The sequence below is a fragment of the Labrus mixtus genome, chromosome 6, assembly GCF_963584025.1.
Source record: "Labrus mixtus chromosome 6, fLabMix1.1, whole genome shotgun sequence".
In the NCBI taxonomy this organism is placed as follows: Eukaryota; Metazoa; Chordata; class Actinopteri; order Labriformes; family Labridae; genus Labrus; species Labrus mixtus.
The window spans coordinates 31,076,498-31,092,870 of record NC_083617.1 but is presented as its reverse complement, the minus strand read 5'-3'; positions in this window follow the sequence as shown (position 1 = coordinate 31,092,870).

Below are 16,373 nucleotides of genomic sequence, written 5' to 3'. Positions count from 1 at the left end.
GCTTCAAAAAAGTTGAACATTTTCATAAAGAATTTCGGCTTCAAAAAAGTTGAAAATTTTCATCAAGAATTTCGGCTTTAAAAAAGTCGAAAATTTTCATGAAAAGATTTCGGCTCCAAAAAAGTTGCAAATTTTCATGAAAAGATTTCGGCTTCAAAAAAGTTGAAAATTTTCCCAAAAAGATTTCGGCTTCAAAAAAGTTGAAAATTTTCATGACAGGATTTCGGCTTCAAAAAAGTTGAAAATTTTCATGAAAACATTTCGGATTCAAAAAAGTTGAGCATTTTCATGAAAACATTTCAGCTTCAAAAAAGTTGAACATTTTCATAAAGAATTTCGGCTTCAAAAAAGTTGAAAATTTTCATCAAGAATTTCGGCTTTAAAAAAGTCGAAAATTTTCATGAAAAGATTTCGGCTCAAAAAAAGTTGCACATTTTCATGAAAAGATTTCGGCTTCAAAAAAGTTGCATATGTTCATGACAGGATTTTGGCTTTAAAAAAGTTGAAAATTTTCATGAAGAATTTCGGCTTCAAAAAAGTTGAAAATTTTCATGAAGTATTTCGGCTTTAAAAAAGTTTAACATTTTCATGAAGAATTTCGGCTTCAAAAAAGTTGAACATGTTCATGAAGAATTTCGGCTTCAAAAAAGTTGAAAATTTTCATGGCAGCATTTCGGCTTCAAAAAAGTCAAAAATCTTCATGAAGTATTTCGGCTTCAAAAAAGTTGAGAATTTTCATGAAAAGATTTCGGCTTCAAAAAAGTTGCACATTTTCATGACAAGATTTCGGCTTTAAAAAAGTCAAAAATTTTCAAGAAGTTTTTCGGCTTCAAAAAAGTTGAAAATTTTCCCAAAAAGATTTCGGCTTCAAAAAAGTCGAAAATTTTCATGACAGCATTTCGGCTTCAAAAAAGTTGAACATTTTCATGAAGTATTTCGGCTTTAAAAAAGTTGAAAATTTTCATGATAGGATTTCGGTTTTAAAAAAGTCGAAAATTTTCATGAAAAGATTTCGGCTTCAAAAAAGTTGAAGATTTTCACAAAAAGATTTCGGCTTCAAAAAAGTTGCACATTTTCATGACAGGATTTCGGCTTCAAAAAAGTTGAAAATCTTCATGAAAAGATTTCGGCTTCAATAAAGGTGAAAATTTTCATGAAAACATTTCGGATTCAAAAAAGTTGAGCATTTTCCTGAAAAGATTTCGGCTTCAAAAAAGTTGAAAAATTTCATGACAGCATTTCGGCTTCAAAAAAGTCGAAAATCTTCATGAAGTATTTCGGCTTCAAAAAAGTTGAAAATTTTCATGAAAAGATTTCGGCTTCAAAAAAGTCGAAAATCTTCATGAAGTATTTCGGCTTCAAAAAAGTTGAACATTTTCATGAAAAGATTTCGGATTCAAAAAAGTTGAAAATTTTCATGAAAAGATTTCGGATTCAAAAAAGTTGAAAATCTTCATGAAGTATTTCGGCTTCAAAAAAGTTGAGAATTTTCATGAAAAGATTTCGGCTTCAAAAAAGTTGAACATTTTCATGACAAGATTTCGGCTTTAAAAAAGTTGAAAATTTTCATGATAGGATTTCGGTTTTAAAAAAGTCGAAAATTTTCATGAAAAGATTTCGGCTTCAAGAAAGTTGCAAATTTTCATGAAAAGATTTCGGCTTCAAAAAAGTTGAAAATTTTCCCAAAAAGATTTCGGCTTCAAAAAAGATGAAAGTTTTCATGAAAAGATTTCGGCTTCAAAAAATTTGAAAATTTTCATGTCAGGATTTCGGCTTCAAAAAAGTTGAAAATTTTCATGAAAACATTTCGGATTCAAAAAAGTTGAGCATTTTCCTGAAACCATTTCGGATTCAAAAAAGTTGAGCATTTTCCTGAAAAGATTTCGGCTTCAAAAAAGTTGAAAATTTTTATGATTAGATTTCAGCTTCAAAAAAGTTGAAAATTTTCCTGAAAAGATTTTGGCTTCAAAAAGTTAAAAGTTTTCATGACAGAATTTCGGCTTCAAAAAAGTTGAAAATTTTCATGAAGAATTTCGGCTTCAAAAAAGTTGAAAATCTTCATGAAGTATTTCGGCTTCAAAAAAGTCGAAAATTTTCATGAAACGATTTCGGATTCAAAGAAGTTGAAAAATTTTCATGAAAAGATTTCGGATTCAAAAAAGTTGAAAATCTTCATGAAGTATTTCGGCTTCAAAAAAGTTGAGAATTTTCATGAAAAGATTTCGGCTTCAAAAAAGTTGCACATTTTCATGACAAGATTTCGGCTTTAAAAAAGTCAAAAATTTTCAAGAAGTTTTTCGGCTTCAAAAAAGTTGAAAATTTTCCCAAAAAGATTTCGGCTTCAAAAAAGTCGAAAATTTTCATGACAGCATTTCGGCTTCAAAAAAGTTGAACATTTTCATGAAGTATTTCGGCTTTAAAAAAGTTGAAAATTTTCATGATAGGATTTCGGTTTTAAAAAAGTCGAAAATTTTCATGAAAAGATTTCGGCTTCAAAAAAGTTGAAAATTTTCACAAAAAGATTTCGGCTTCAAAAAAGTTGCACATTTTCATGACAGGATTTCGGCTTCAAAAAAGTCGAAAATCTTCATGAAGTATTTCGGCTTCAAAACAGTTGAGAATTTTCATGAAAAGATTTCGGCTTCAAAAAAGTTGCACATTTTCATGACAAGATTTCGGCTTTAAAAAAGTCAAAAATTTTCAAGAAGTTTTTCGGCTTCAAAAAAGTTGAAAATTTTCCCAAAAAGATTTCGGCTTCAAAAAAGTCGAAAATTTTCATGACAGCATTTCGGCTTCAAAAAAGTTGAACATTTTCATGAAGTATTTCGGCTTCAAAAAAGTTGAAAATTTTCATGACAGGATTTCGGCTTCAAAAAAGTTGAAAATTTTCATGAAAACATTTCGGATTCAAAAAAGTTGAGCATTTTCATGAAAACATTTCAGCTTCAAAAAAGTTGAACATTTTCATAAAGAATTTCGGCTTCAAAAAAGTTGAAAATTTTCATCAAGAATTTCGGCTTTAAAAAAGTCGAAAATTTTCATGAAAAGATTTCGGCTCAAAAAAAGTTGCAAATTTTCATGAAAAGATTTCGGCTTCAAAAAAGTTGCATATGTTCATGACAGGATTTTGGCTTTAAAAAAGTTGAAAATTTTCATGAAGAATTTCGGCTTCAAAAAAGTTGAAAATTTTCATGAAGTATTTCGGCTTTAAAAAAGTTTAACATTTTCATGAAGAATTTCGGCTTCAAAAAAGTTGAACATGTTCATGAAGAATTTCGGCTTCAAAAAAGTTGAAAATTTTCATGGCAGCATTTCGGCTTCAAAAAAGTCAAAAATCTTCATGAAGTATTTCGGCTTCAAAAAAGTTGAGAATTTTCATGAAAAGATTTCGGCTTCAAAAAAGTTGCACATTTTCATGACAAGATTTCGGCTTTAAAAAAGTCAAAAATTTTCAAGAAGTTTTTCGGCTTCAAAAAAGTTGAAAATTTTCCCAAAAAGATTTCGGCTTCAAAAAAGTCGAAAATTTTCATGACAGCATTTCGGCTTCAAAAAAGTTGAACATTTTCATGAAGTATTTCGGCTTTAAAAAAGTTGAAAATTTTCATGATAGGATTTCGGTTTTAAAAAAGTCGAAAATTTTCATGAAAAGATTTCGGCTTCAAAAAAGTTGAAGATTTTCACAAAAAGATTTCGGCTTCAAAAAAGTTGCACATTTTCATGACAGGATTTCGGCTTCAAAAAAGTTGAAAATCTTCATGAAAAGATTTCGGCTTCAATAAAGGTGAAAATTTTCATGAAAACATTTCGGATTCAAAAAAGTTGAGCATTTTCCTGAAAAGATTTCGGCTTCAAAAAAGTTGAGCATTTTCATAAAGAATTTCGGCTTCAAAAAAGTTGAAAATTTTCATCAAGAATTTCGGCTTTAAAAAAGTCGAAAATTTTCATGAAAAGATTTCGGCTCCAAAAAAGTTGCAAATTTTCATGAAAAGATTTCGGCTTCAAAAAAGTTGAAAATTTTCCCAAAAAGATTTCGGCTTCAAAAAATTTGAAAATTTTCATGACAGGATTTCGGCTTCAAAGAAGTTGAAAATTTTCATGAAAACATTTCGGATTCAAAAAAGTTGAGCATTTTCATGAAAACATTTCGGCTTCAAAAAAGTTGAGCATTTTCCTGAAAAGATTTCGGCTTCAAAAAAGCTGAAAATTTTCCTGAAAAGATTTTGGCTTCAAAAAAGTTAAAAGTTTTCATGACAGAATTTCGGCTTCAAAAAAGTTTGAAATTTTCATGAAGAATTTCGGCTTCAAAAAAGTCGAAAATCTTCATGAAGTATTTCGGCTTCAAAACAGTTGAGAATTTTCATGAAAAGATTTCGGCTTCAAAAAAGTTGCACATTTTCATGACAAGATTTTGGCTTTAAAAAAGTCAAAAATTTTCAAGAAGTTTTTCGGCTTCAAAAAAGTTGAAAATTTTCCCAAAAAGATTTCGGCTTCAAAAAAGTCGAAAATTTTCATGACAGCATTTCGGCTTCAAAAAAGTTGAACATTTTCATGAAGTATTTCGGCTTTAAAAAAGTTGAAAATTTTCATGAAAAGATTTCGGTTTTAAAAAAGTCGAAAATTTTCATGAAAAGATTTCGGCTTCAAAAAAGTTGAAAATTTTCACAAAAAGATTTCGGCTTCAAAAAAGTTGCACATTTTCATGACAGGATTTCGGCTTCAAAAAAGTTGAAAATCTTCATTAAAAGATTTCGGCTTCAAAGAAGGTGAAAATTTTCATGAAAACATTTCGGATTCAAAAAAGTTGAGCATTTTCCTGAAAAGATTTCGGCTTCAAAAAAGTTGAACATTTTCATCAAGAATTTCGGCTTTAAAAAAGTCGAAAATTTTCATGAAAAGATTTCGGCTCCAAAAAAGTTGCAAATTTTCATGAAAAGATTTCGGCTTCAAAAAAGTTGAAAATTTTCCCAAAAAGATTTCGGCTTCAAAAAATTTGAAAATTTTCATGACAGGATTTCGGCTTCAAAAAAGTTGCACATTTTCATGAAAACATTTCAGATTCAAAAAAGTTGAGCATTTTCATGAAAACATTTCGGCTTCAAAAAAGTTGAGCATTTTCCTGAAAAGATTTCGGCTTCAAAAAAGCTGAAAATTTTCCTGAAAAGATTTTGGCTTCAAAAAAGTTAAAAGTTTTCATGACAGAATTTCGGCTTCAAAAAAGTTTGAAATTTTCATGAAGAATTTCGGCTTCAAAAAAGTCGAAAATCTTCATGAAGTATTTCGGCTTCAAAAAAGTTGAGAATTTTCATGAAAAGATTTCGGCTTCAAAAAAAGTTGAAAATTTTAATTAAGTATTTCGGCTTCAAAAAAGTCGAAAATTTTCATGAAGAATTTCGGCTTCAAAAAAGTTGAAAAATTTCATGACAGCATTTCGGCTTCAAAAAAGTCGAAAATCTTCATGAAAAGATTTCGGCTTCAAGAAAGTTGCAAATTTTCATGAAAAGATTTCGGCTTCAAAAAAGTTGAAAATTTTCCCAAAAAGATTTCGGCTTCAAAAAAGATGAAAGTTTTCATGAAAAGATTTCGGCTTCAAAAAATTTGAAAATTTTCATGTCAGGATTTCGGCTTCAAAAAAGTTGAAAATTTTCATGAAAACATTTCGGATTCAAAAAAGTTGAGCATTTTCCTGAAACCATTTCGGATTCAAAAAAGTTGAGCATTTTCCTGAAAAGATTTCGGCTTCAAAAAAGTTGAAAATTTTTATGATTAGATTTCAGCTTCAAAAAAGTTGAAAATTTTCATGAAAAGATTTTGGCTTCAAAAAAGTTAAAAGTTTTCATGACAGAATTTCGGCTTCAAAAAAGTTGAAAATTTTCATGAAGAATTTCGGCTTCAAAAAAGTTGAAAATCTTCATGAAGTATTTCGGCTTAAAAAAGTCGAAAATTTTCATGAAACGATTTCGGATTCAAAGAAGTTGAAAAATTTTCATGAAAAGATTTCGGATTCAAAAAAGTTGAAAATCTTCATGAAGTATTTCGGCTTCAAAAAAGTTGAGAATTTTCATGAAAAGATTTCGGCTTCAAAAAAGTTGCACATTTTCATGACAAGATTTCGGCTTTAAAAAAGTCAAAAATTTTCAAGAAGTTTTTCGGCTTCAAAAAAGTTGAAAATTTTCCCAAAAAGATTTCGGCTTCAAAAAAGTCGAAAATTTTCATGACAGCATTTCGGCTTCAAAAAAGTTGAACATTTTCATGAAGTATTTCGGCTTTAAAAAAGTTGAAAATTTTCATGATAGGATTTCGGTTTTAAAAAAGTCGAAAATTTTCATGAAAAGATTTCGGCTTCAAAAAAGTTGAAAATTTTCACAAAAAGATTTCGGCTTCAAAAAAGTTGCAAATCTTCATGAAAAGATTTCGGCTTCAAAAAAGGTGAAAATTTTCATGAAAACATTTCGGATTCAAAAAAGTTGAGCATTTTCCTGAAAAGATTTCGGCTTCAAAAAAGTTGAACATTTTCATAAAGAATTTCGGCTTCAAAAAAGTTGAAAATTTTCATCAAGAATTTCGGCTTTAAAAAAGTCGAAAATTTTCATGAAAAGATTTCGGCTCCAAAAAAGTTGCAAATTTTCATGAAAAGATTTCGGCTTCAAAAAAGTTGAAAATTTTCCCAAAAAGAATTCGGCTTCAAAAAAGTTGAAAATTTTCATGAAAACATTTCGGCTTCAAAAAAGTTGAAAATTTTCATGAAAACATTTCGGATTCAAAAAAGTTGAGCATTTTCATGAAAACATTTCGGCTTCAAAAAAGTTGAGCATTTTCCTGAAAAGATTTCGGCTTCAAAAAAGCTGAAAATTTTCCTGAAAAGATTTTGGCTTCAAAAAAGTTAAAAGTTTTCATGACAGAATTTCGGCTTCAAAAAAGTTTGAAATTTTCATGAAGAATTTCGGCTTCAAAAAAGTCGAAAATCTTCATGAAGTATTTCGGCTTCAAAAAAGTTGAGAATTTTCATGAAAAGATTTCGGCTTCAAAAACAGTTGAAAATTTTAATTAAGTATTTCGGCTTCAAAAAAGTCGAAAATTTTCATGAAGAATTTCGGCTTCAAAAAAGTTGAAAAATTTCATGACAGCATTTCGGCTTCAAAAAAGTCGAAAATCTTCATGAAGTATTTCGGCTTCAAAAAAGTTGAAAATTTTCATGAAAAGATTTCGGCTTCAAAAAAGTCGAAAATCTTCATGAAGTATTTCGGCTTCAAAAAAGTTGAAAATTTTCATGAAAAGATTTCGGATTCAAAAAAGTTGAAAATTTTCATGAAAAGATTTCGGATTCAAAAAAGTTGAAAATCTTCATGAAGTATTTCGGCTTCAAAAAAGTTGAGAATTTTCATGAAAAGATTTCGGCTTCAAAAAAGTTGAACATTTTCATGACAGGATTTCGGCTTTAAAAAAGTTGAAAATTTTCATGATAGGATTTCGGTTTTAAAAAAGTCGAATATTTTCATGAAAAGATTTCGGCTTCAAGAAAGTTGCAAATTTTCATGAAAAGATTTCGGCTTCAAAAAAGTTGAAAATTTTCCCAAAAAGATTTCGGCTTCAAAAAAGATGAAAGTTTTCATGAAAAGATTTCGGCTTCAAAAAATTTGAAAATTTTCATGACAGGATTTCGGCTTCAAAAAAGTTGAAAATTTTCATGAAAACATTTCGGATTCAAAAAAGTTGAGCATTTTCCTGAAAACATTTCGGATTCAAAAAAGTTGAGCATTTTCCTGAAAAGATTTCGGCTTCAAAAAAGTTGAAAATTTTTATGATTAGATTTCAGCTTCAAAACAGTTGAAAATTTTCCTGAAAAGATTTTGGCTTCAAAAAAGTTAAAAGTTTTCATGACAGAATTTCGGCTTCAAAAAAGTTGAAAATTTTCATGAAGAATTTCGGCTTCAAAAAAGTTGAAAATCTTCATGAAGTATTTCGGCTTCAAAAAAGTCGAAAATTTTCATGAAACGATTTCGGATTCAAAGAAGTTGAAAATTTTCATGAAAAGATTTCGGATTCAAAAAAGTTGAAAATTTTCATGACGTATTTCGGCTTCAAAAAAGTTGATAATCTTCATGAAAAGATTTCGGCTTCAAAAAAGTCGAAAATCTTCATGAAGTATTTCGGCTTCAAAAAAGTCGAAAATTTTCATGAAAAGATTTCGGATTCAAAGAAGTTGAAAATTTTCATGAAAAGATTTCGGATTCAAAAAAGTTTAAAATTTTCATGACGTATTTCGGCTTCAAAAAAGTTGATAATCTTCATGAAAAGATTTCGGATTCAAAAAAGTTGAAAATTTTCATGGAAAGAGGGTTAGGGTTGTGTCTTTGTGTTGTTGTGTCTCTATGTCGTTGTGTTGTTTTGTTGTGTCTTTGTGTTTTTTTGTTGTTGTGTCTGTGTTTTTTTGTTGTTGTGTCTTTGTGTTGTTGTGTCTTTGTGTCTCTGTGATGTTATGTTGTTTTGTTGTTGTGTTGTGTCTCTGTGTAGTTGTGTTGTTGTGTCTTTGTGTCTTTGTGTCTTTGTGTCTGCGTCTCTGTGTCGTTGAGTTGTTTTGTTGTGTCTTTGTGTCTCTGAGTTGTTGTGTTGTGTCTTTGTGCTGTTGTGTTGTTGTGTCTCTGTGTTGTTGTGTCTTTGTGTCTCTGTGTTGTTGTGTTGTTGTTGTGTCTCTGTGTTGTTTTGTTGTGTCTTTGTGTCGTTGTGTTGTTGTGTTGTTGTGTTGTGTTGTTGTTGTGTCTCTGTGTTTTGTTGTTGTTTCTTTGTGTCCTTGTTGTGTTGTTGTGTCTTTGTGTTGTTGTGTCTCTGTGACGTTGTGATGTTTTGTTGTTGTGTTGTTGTTGTGTCTCTGTGTCATTGTGTTGTTTTGTTGTGTCCTTGTGTTTTTTTGTTGTTGTGTCTGTGTTGTTGTGTCTTTTTGTGTCTGTGTTGTTGTGTCTTTGTTTTGTGTCTCTGTGTTGTTGTGTTGTTGTTGTGTCTCTGTGTTGTGTTGTTGTGTCGTTGTGTTGTTGTGTTGTGTTGTTGTGTTGTTGTTGTGTCTCTGTGTTTTGTTGTTGTTTCTCTGTGTCCTTGTTGTGTTGTTGTTTCTCTGTGACGTTGTGATGTTTTCTTGTTGTGTTGTTGTTGTGTATCTGTGTTGTTTTGTTGTTGTGTCTCTGTGTCGTTGAGTTGTTGTGTTGTGTCTTCGTGTCTCTGTGTTGTTGTGTCTCTGTGTCTCTGTGTTGTTGTTTCTCTGTGTCGTTGTTATGTTGTGTTGTTTTGTCGTTGTGTTGTGTCTCTGTGTTGTTGTGTTGTTGTGTCTTTGTGTCTCTGTGTCGTTGAGTTGTTTTGTTGTGTCTTTGTGTCTCTGTGTTGTTGTGTCTTTGTGTCTCTGTGTTGTTGTGTCTTCTTGTCTCTGTGTTGTTGCTTTGTTGTTGTGTCTCTGTGTTGTGTTGTGTCTTTGTGTCATTGTGTTGTTGTGTTTTTGTGTCGTTGTGTTGTTGTGTTGTTGTTGTGTCTCTGTGTTTTGTTGTTGTTTCTCTGTGTCTTTGTTGTGTTGTTGTGTCTCTGTGTCGTTGTGTTGTTTTGTTGTGTCTTTGTGTTGTTTGGTTGTTTTGTTTCTGTGTCGTTGTGTTGTTTTGTTGTTGTGTCTCTGTGTTGTTGTGTTGTTTGGTTATTGTGTCTTTGTGTTGTTGTGTTGTTGTGTCTTTTTGTCTTTGTGTCTCTGTGTCGTTGTGTCTTTGTTGTGTTGTTGTGTCTTTGTGTTGTTGTGTTGTTTGGTTGTTGTGTCTTTGTGTTGTTGTGTTGTTTGGTTGTTGTGTCTCTGTGTTGTGTTGTTTTGTTGTGTCTCTGTGTTGTTGTGTTGTTGTGTCTTTGTGTTGTTGTGTTGTTTTGTTGTTGTGCTTCTGCGTCGTTGTGTTGTTTGGTTGTTGTGTCTCTGTGTCTTTGTGTTGTTGTGTTGTTTGATTATTGTGTCGTTGTGTTGTTTGGTTGTTGTGTCTTTGTGTTGTGTTGTTGTGTCTCTGTGTTGTTGTGTCTTTGTATTGTGTTGTTTGGTTGTTGTGTCTCTGTGTCGTGTTGTTTTGTTGTGTCTCTGTGTTGTTGTGTCTTTGTGTTGTTGTGTTGTTTGGTTGTTGTGCTTCTGTGTCGTTGTGTTGTTTGGTTGTTGTGTCTCTGTGTTTTTTTGTTGTTGTGTCTGTGTTTTTTTGTTGTTGTGTCTTTGGTTGTCGTGTCTTTGTGTTGTGTTGTTGTGTCTTTGTGTTGTTGTGTTGTTGTGTCTTTGTGTTATTTGGTTGTTGTGTCTCTGTGTTGTGTTGTTTTGTTGTGTCTCTGTGTTGTTGTGTTGTTGTGTCTTTGTGTTGTTGGGTTATTGTGTCGTTGTGTTGTTTAGTTGTTGTGTCTTTGTGTTGTGTCTTTGTGTCTCTGTGTTGTTGTGTCTTTGTGTTGTGTTGTGTCTCTGTGTTGTTGTGTCTTTGTGTTGTGTTGTTGTGTCTCTGTGTTGTTGTGTTGTTGTGTCTCTGTGTTGTTGTGTCTTTGTGTTCTTTGGTTGTTGTGTCTCTGTGTTGTGTTGTTTTGTTGTGTCTCTGTGTTGTTGTGTCTTTGTGTTGTCGTGTTGTTTTGTTGTTGTGCTTCTGTGTCGTTGTGTTGTTTGGTAGTTGTGTCCCTGTGTCTTTGTGTTGTTTGATTATTGTGTTGTTGTGTTAAGATTAAGATTAAGATTAAGATTAACTTTATTGTCCCAGTGGGAAATTTGTCTTGGACTTCACAGAGCTCTGATGCAGTAACAAAAAATAACAAAATACATTCATTTGTCGGTAAAACATGTCAGTTAAATAATCATAAAATGCCATACAAGTGAATTACTAAAACCATAAATATGTAATAGTTATGAAAAGTGATAACAGTGCAGGTACATCTACACATCTTCACACACACACTCACACCACCTCATACATGCACATGTATACACACACATTACAGTTTAGGTACTGTTGAGGGCTTTGATGGACAAGGGAACAAAGGTATTTCTGAAACGGTTGTTCCTCCCTCGGGGTACCCTGTATTGTCGGCCTGAGGGGAGGAGCTAGTACTCAGGGTGAAGAACATGAGATGGGTCTGAGATTATTTTTTGTGCCTGTCTGATTATGATTTGTTGAAAGATGTCTTGGAGGCTGGGGTGTTGATGAACTCCCATGATTTTCATGGCTGTCTTTGTGAGTCTGTTGATTTGGGCCTTTGACTTGAACGGTCAAATTTCCAAACCATGCAGAGATACCATATCGTAGGAGGCTCTCTACTACTGCATGGTAGAAGAGAAGCTGCACTTCCCGGGATACACCAAAGGTCCTGTGTCTTCTCAGAAAGTGAAGCCTTTGCTGCACTCTGGAGCAGACAGCTTCCACCTGGGCCTTCCACACTAGTTTATTGTCTATGTGGATGCCAAGATATTTGTAGGACTCTACTTGTGTTATGGTGTGATCATGGATGACCACTGGTGAGTGGTCGCCAAGAGACCGAGGGTCGAACACCATCTCATTTGTTTTTTTTGTGTTGAGGAGGAGATGGTGTTCGTCACACCACTGCACAAAGTTGCTGATTGTTGATGTATATGTGTGAATGTCCGAGTCTGTTTCCATAAGGCCCAGGATGGCCGTGTCATCGGAAAATTTAACAACATGTACGTTTCCACTGTTGCTGGTACACTGATTTGTGTAGAGAGTGAACAGCACTGGTGAGCTAACACACCCCTGGGGTGCTCCGGTGCTGATGGTTGTGAGCTCTGACACAGTTCTGTTCACTCTGACTTGTTGGGTGCGGTTAGTGAGAAATGAATGATACCATTTAATGATGAATGGATTGACCCTAAGCTGATTTAGCGTGTTAAGTAGAATGTGAGGCTGCAAGGTGTTAAACGCTGAACTAAAATCAACAAACAGTAATCTAGCGTAGGCCTTGGGATTCTCCAGATGTTTGGTGACCATGTGCACTATGCTATTGATAGCGTCATCAGTACCTCTATGCTGTCTGTATGCAAATTGGTATAGGTCTAGCTGTGGGCCTACCTCCGACTTCAGCCTGCTCACCATAAGTTTTTCCATACATTTCATTACAACAGGAGTTAAAGCCACTGGTCTAAAATCATTACAGTCTTTAGGACATGGAATTTTTGGGATAGGTGTGATGACTGCCTTTTTCCACATTGCTGGTACAGTGTTTGTATCTACTGACCTCTGAAAGATGGGGCACCAAGCAGGTGTTAGTTCCTCTGCACACATTTTTAATAAGAACGCGGAAATGCCGTCTGGCCCTGTGGCCTTGTTGACAGTGACACTTTTAAAAACATTTTCCACATCCTTGGGGTCGATTAAAATCCTATCTGCCCTGACAGTGGGAATGTTCTCCAAAACACTACTACACTCTGCTGAGAAATCTTGTTTATCAAACCTTTTGAAGAAAATGTTCAGTTCATTTGCTGTGGATAATTCATCCCCATCATATAAAGATTTTTTAGTGGATTTCATGTTGGTCATAGTTTTCACAGAGTCCCATAATTTCCTGTTGTTCATGTTTTGTAGATTATCCTCCAGTGTTGCCCTGTGTTGTTGTTTTGCCTCTCTCAGTCTTTGGTTTAAGTCTGATTGTACTGCTCTTAGTTGTAGATGGTCCTTATTCTTGAATGCAAGTTTTTTCCTGTTGATACAGTCTCTTACCTCCTTTGTGATGTAAGGTTTACTGTTAGGGTAAACTTTTATTGTCTTTTTAGGGATCACAGAATCAATGCAGAAATGAATGTAGTCTGTGGTGACTTCTGTAACACAGTCTACATCATTCTCCTCAGAAAAAGTGTCCCATTCTGTGCATAAGAAGCAGCCTTTCAGTGTGTCAATACTCTCTTTAGTCCATACATTGACAGTTTTAACAAGAGGCTTGCTGCTCTTCAGAGCTGTTTTGTAAGTGGGGATCAGATGGATAGTATTGTGGTCAGAATTTGCCAGAGGGGGTTTTGCGGAAGCTGAATATGCACCCTTGATATTTCCATAACATTTGTCCAATGTTTTTCTCTTCCTGGTGTCGCATTTTATATATTGTTCAAAACCTGGGAATGCAGTGTTCAGATTACAGTGGTTAAAATCTCCCATGATAAAGATGGGGGCGTTTGGTGTGCGTTGAAGCTGCTCTTGTACACAGTCCGCCACTTGAGAAGCTGCCCTGGATGCGTTACCGTCAGGGGGAACATAAACTGAACATATCAGAATATTTCCAAATTCCCGGGGCAGGTAGAAAGGTCTTAGGCTAACACACAATAGTTCAACGTCCTTGTTGCAGACAGTTCCCCGAACTGTGTACTGCCTGCACCACTTGTCATTGACATACACACAGAGCCCGCCTCCTTTGCTCTTCCCGGAGTCCTCAGTTCTGTCAGCGCGGATATGGCTGAAACCTTCAATTTCAACCAAAGGCTCTGGTACATCTGATGTTTACCACGTTTCAGTAATAGTCATTATGCAGGACTCACGGTATTCAAAGCAGGCTTTTGACAGTAGTCGGAGTTCGTCCAATTTGTTTCTCAGCGATCTGGCATTGCACAGGATCATAGATGGTAGCGGCGGCCGGCTTCCTCTCCTTCTCAGCCGCTGTCGGACGCCTCCTCTCCGGCCTCTTTTTCTCGCTCTCTGTCGGTGTGATGATCGTATCTCCTGAGGCAGGTCTTCTGTCATGAGTCTCTGTGGATTTGCATCATTGCGAAGAGACAGTAGCCGCTCTCGTGTGTATTGTATCACCGGATTTATTCCGGGGCAAAGCGTCGTTGCTCGGCAGCTGTTAAAAAGTTCAACGAGGATCGCGATTGCCACTAAAAGAGTCCAAAAGCACGCCATGTTCATTCCCCTTTTTGTCTTCATTCATCCATTCTCACAGAACGGTAGTCCAAAATGATCACATACAAAATACAAACATCTACAACAGCTCACTGTTGTCCGTGTTGCCGCAGGGCAGCGCCATCTTGTTACTGAGGATGGTGTTGTTTGGTTGTTGTGTCTTTGTGTTGTGTCTTTGTGTCTCTGTGTTGTTGTGTCTTTGTGTTGTGTTGTTGTGTCTCTGTGTTGTTGTGTTGTTGTGTCTTTGTGTTGTTGTGTTTTTGTGTTGTTGTGTTGTTTGGTTGTTGTGTCTGTGTGTCTTTGTGTTGTTGTGTTGTGTCTTTGTGTTGTTTGGTTGTTGTGTCTTTGTGTTGTTTGGTTGTTGTGTCTTTGTGTTGTTGTGTTGTTTGGTTATTGTGTCTCTGTGTCTTTGTGTTGTTGTGTTGTTTGGTTGTTGTGTCTTTGTGTTGTTTTGTTGTGTCTCTGTGTTATTGTGTTGTTTGGTTGTTGTGTTGTTGTGTATCTGTGTTGTTTTGTTGTGTCTTTGTGTTGTTGTGTTGTTTGGTTGTTGTGTCTCTGTGTCTTTGTGTTGTTGTGTTGTTTGGTTGTTGTGTTATTTGGTTGTTGTGTCTCTGTGTCGTTGTGTTTTGCTGCATCTCTGTGTTGTTGTATCTTTGTGTTGTTGTGTTGTTTGGTTGTTGTGTCTCTGTGTCATTGTGTTGTTTTGTTGTGTCTCTGTGTTGTGTCTTTGTGTTATTGTGTTGTTTGGTTGTTGTGTCTCTGTGTCTTTGTGTTGTTTTGTTGTGTCTCTGTGTTGTTGTGTCTTTGTGTTATTGTGTTGTTTGGTTGTTGTGTCTTTGTGTTGTTTTGTTGTGTCTCTGTGTTGTTGTGTCTTTGTTTTGTTATGTTGTTTGGTTGTTGTGTCTCTGTGTTGTTGTGTTGTTGTGTTGTTGTGTCTTTGTGTTGTTTGGTTGTTGTGTCTTTGTGTTGTTTGGTTGTTGTGTTTTTGTGTTGTGTTGTTTTGTTGTGTCTCTTTGTTGTTGTGTCTTTGTGTTGTTGTGCTGTTTGGTTGTTGTGTCTCTGTGTCGTTGTGTTGTTGTGTCTTTGTGTCTTTGTGTTGTTTTGTTGTGTCTTTGTGTTGTTTGGTTGTTGTGTCTCTGTGTCTTTGTGTTGTTGTGTTGTTTGGCTGTCGTGTCTCTGTGTCTTTGTGTTGTTGTGTTGTTTGGCTGTTGTGTCTCTGTGTCTTTGTTTTGTTGTGTTGTGTTCTTGAGCACTGACAGCATCTTCGTCTTGACTCTGTGACTGAAGCTGTTTGTCCAATAGGAGCAGTGTTGTTTGGTTGTTGTGTCTCTGTGTTGTTTTGTTGTTGTTGTTGTTGTGTATCTGTGTTGTTTTGTTGTGTCTTTGTGTTGTTGTGTCTTTGTGTTGTGTTGTTGTTGTGTATCTGTGTTGTTTTGTTGTGTCTCTGTGTCGTTGTGTTGTTTTGTTGTTGTTGTGTTGTTGTTGTTGTGTATCTGTGTTGTTTTGTTGTGTCTTTGTGTTGTTTGGTTGTTGTGTTTCTGTGTCGTGTTGTTTTGTTGTTGTGTTGTTGTGTTGTTTGGTTGTTGTGTCTTTGTGTTGTTTGGTTGTTGTGTCGTTGTGTTGTTTGGTTGTTGTGTCTCTGTGTCGTTGTGTTGTGTTGTTTGGTTGTTGTGTCTCTGTGTCGTTGTGTTGTTTTGTTGTTGTGTTGTTGTTGTGTATCTGTCTTGTTTTGTTGTGTCTCTGTGTTGTTTCGTTTTTGTGTTGTTTGGTTGTTGTGTCTTTGTGTTGTGTTGTTTGGCTGTTGTGTCTCTGTGTCTTTGTGTTGTTTGGTTGTTGTGTTGTTTGGCTGTTGTGTCTCTGTGTCTTTGTGTTGTTTGACTGTTGTGTCTCTGTGTCTTTGTGTTGTTGTGTTGGGTTCTTGTGTTGTTTGGTTGTTGTGTCTTTGTGTTGTTTTGTTGTGTTCTTGAGGACTGACAGAGTCTTCGTCTTGACTCTGTTACTGAAGCTGTTTATTTGTCCAATAGGAGCAGGACGACCAGTAGGAGTAGGAGCATAACATTTGAACCGACCAATGAAATCCTCAGATGAAATCCTGCTCTGAAGCTTTCATCTTTGACTTCACTGATCATCCCTCGGCTGTGAAAACGTCTCTTCTGTTATCGTCTGTGTTTGAGTCTCTGATCTGTAAATAAATTTTGAATCTCTCTGTGACTCATTGGCTGGACTCTCTCTCTCATTTCTATTAGAATGATTGTGTTGAAACAAAAGGGGGGGGGGGGGGCGGGAGGCGTGGCCTGATTTGCTGCTTGTTATTATTTACAGTCTATAACACAACCAGTTATTTGTCCAAATAATCATCAAGTGTGTGAGGTCACTACGATTATTTTACTGCCAGAGCATTCCCGATCTGGAATCATAAATATCAATCATGGACGATTTTTTTCTACGGGCAATTAGAGAAGCAACATTTGACGGAACATACTTTGTAGGTCGTCTCTT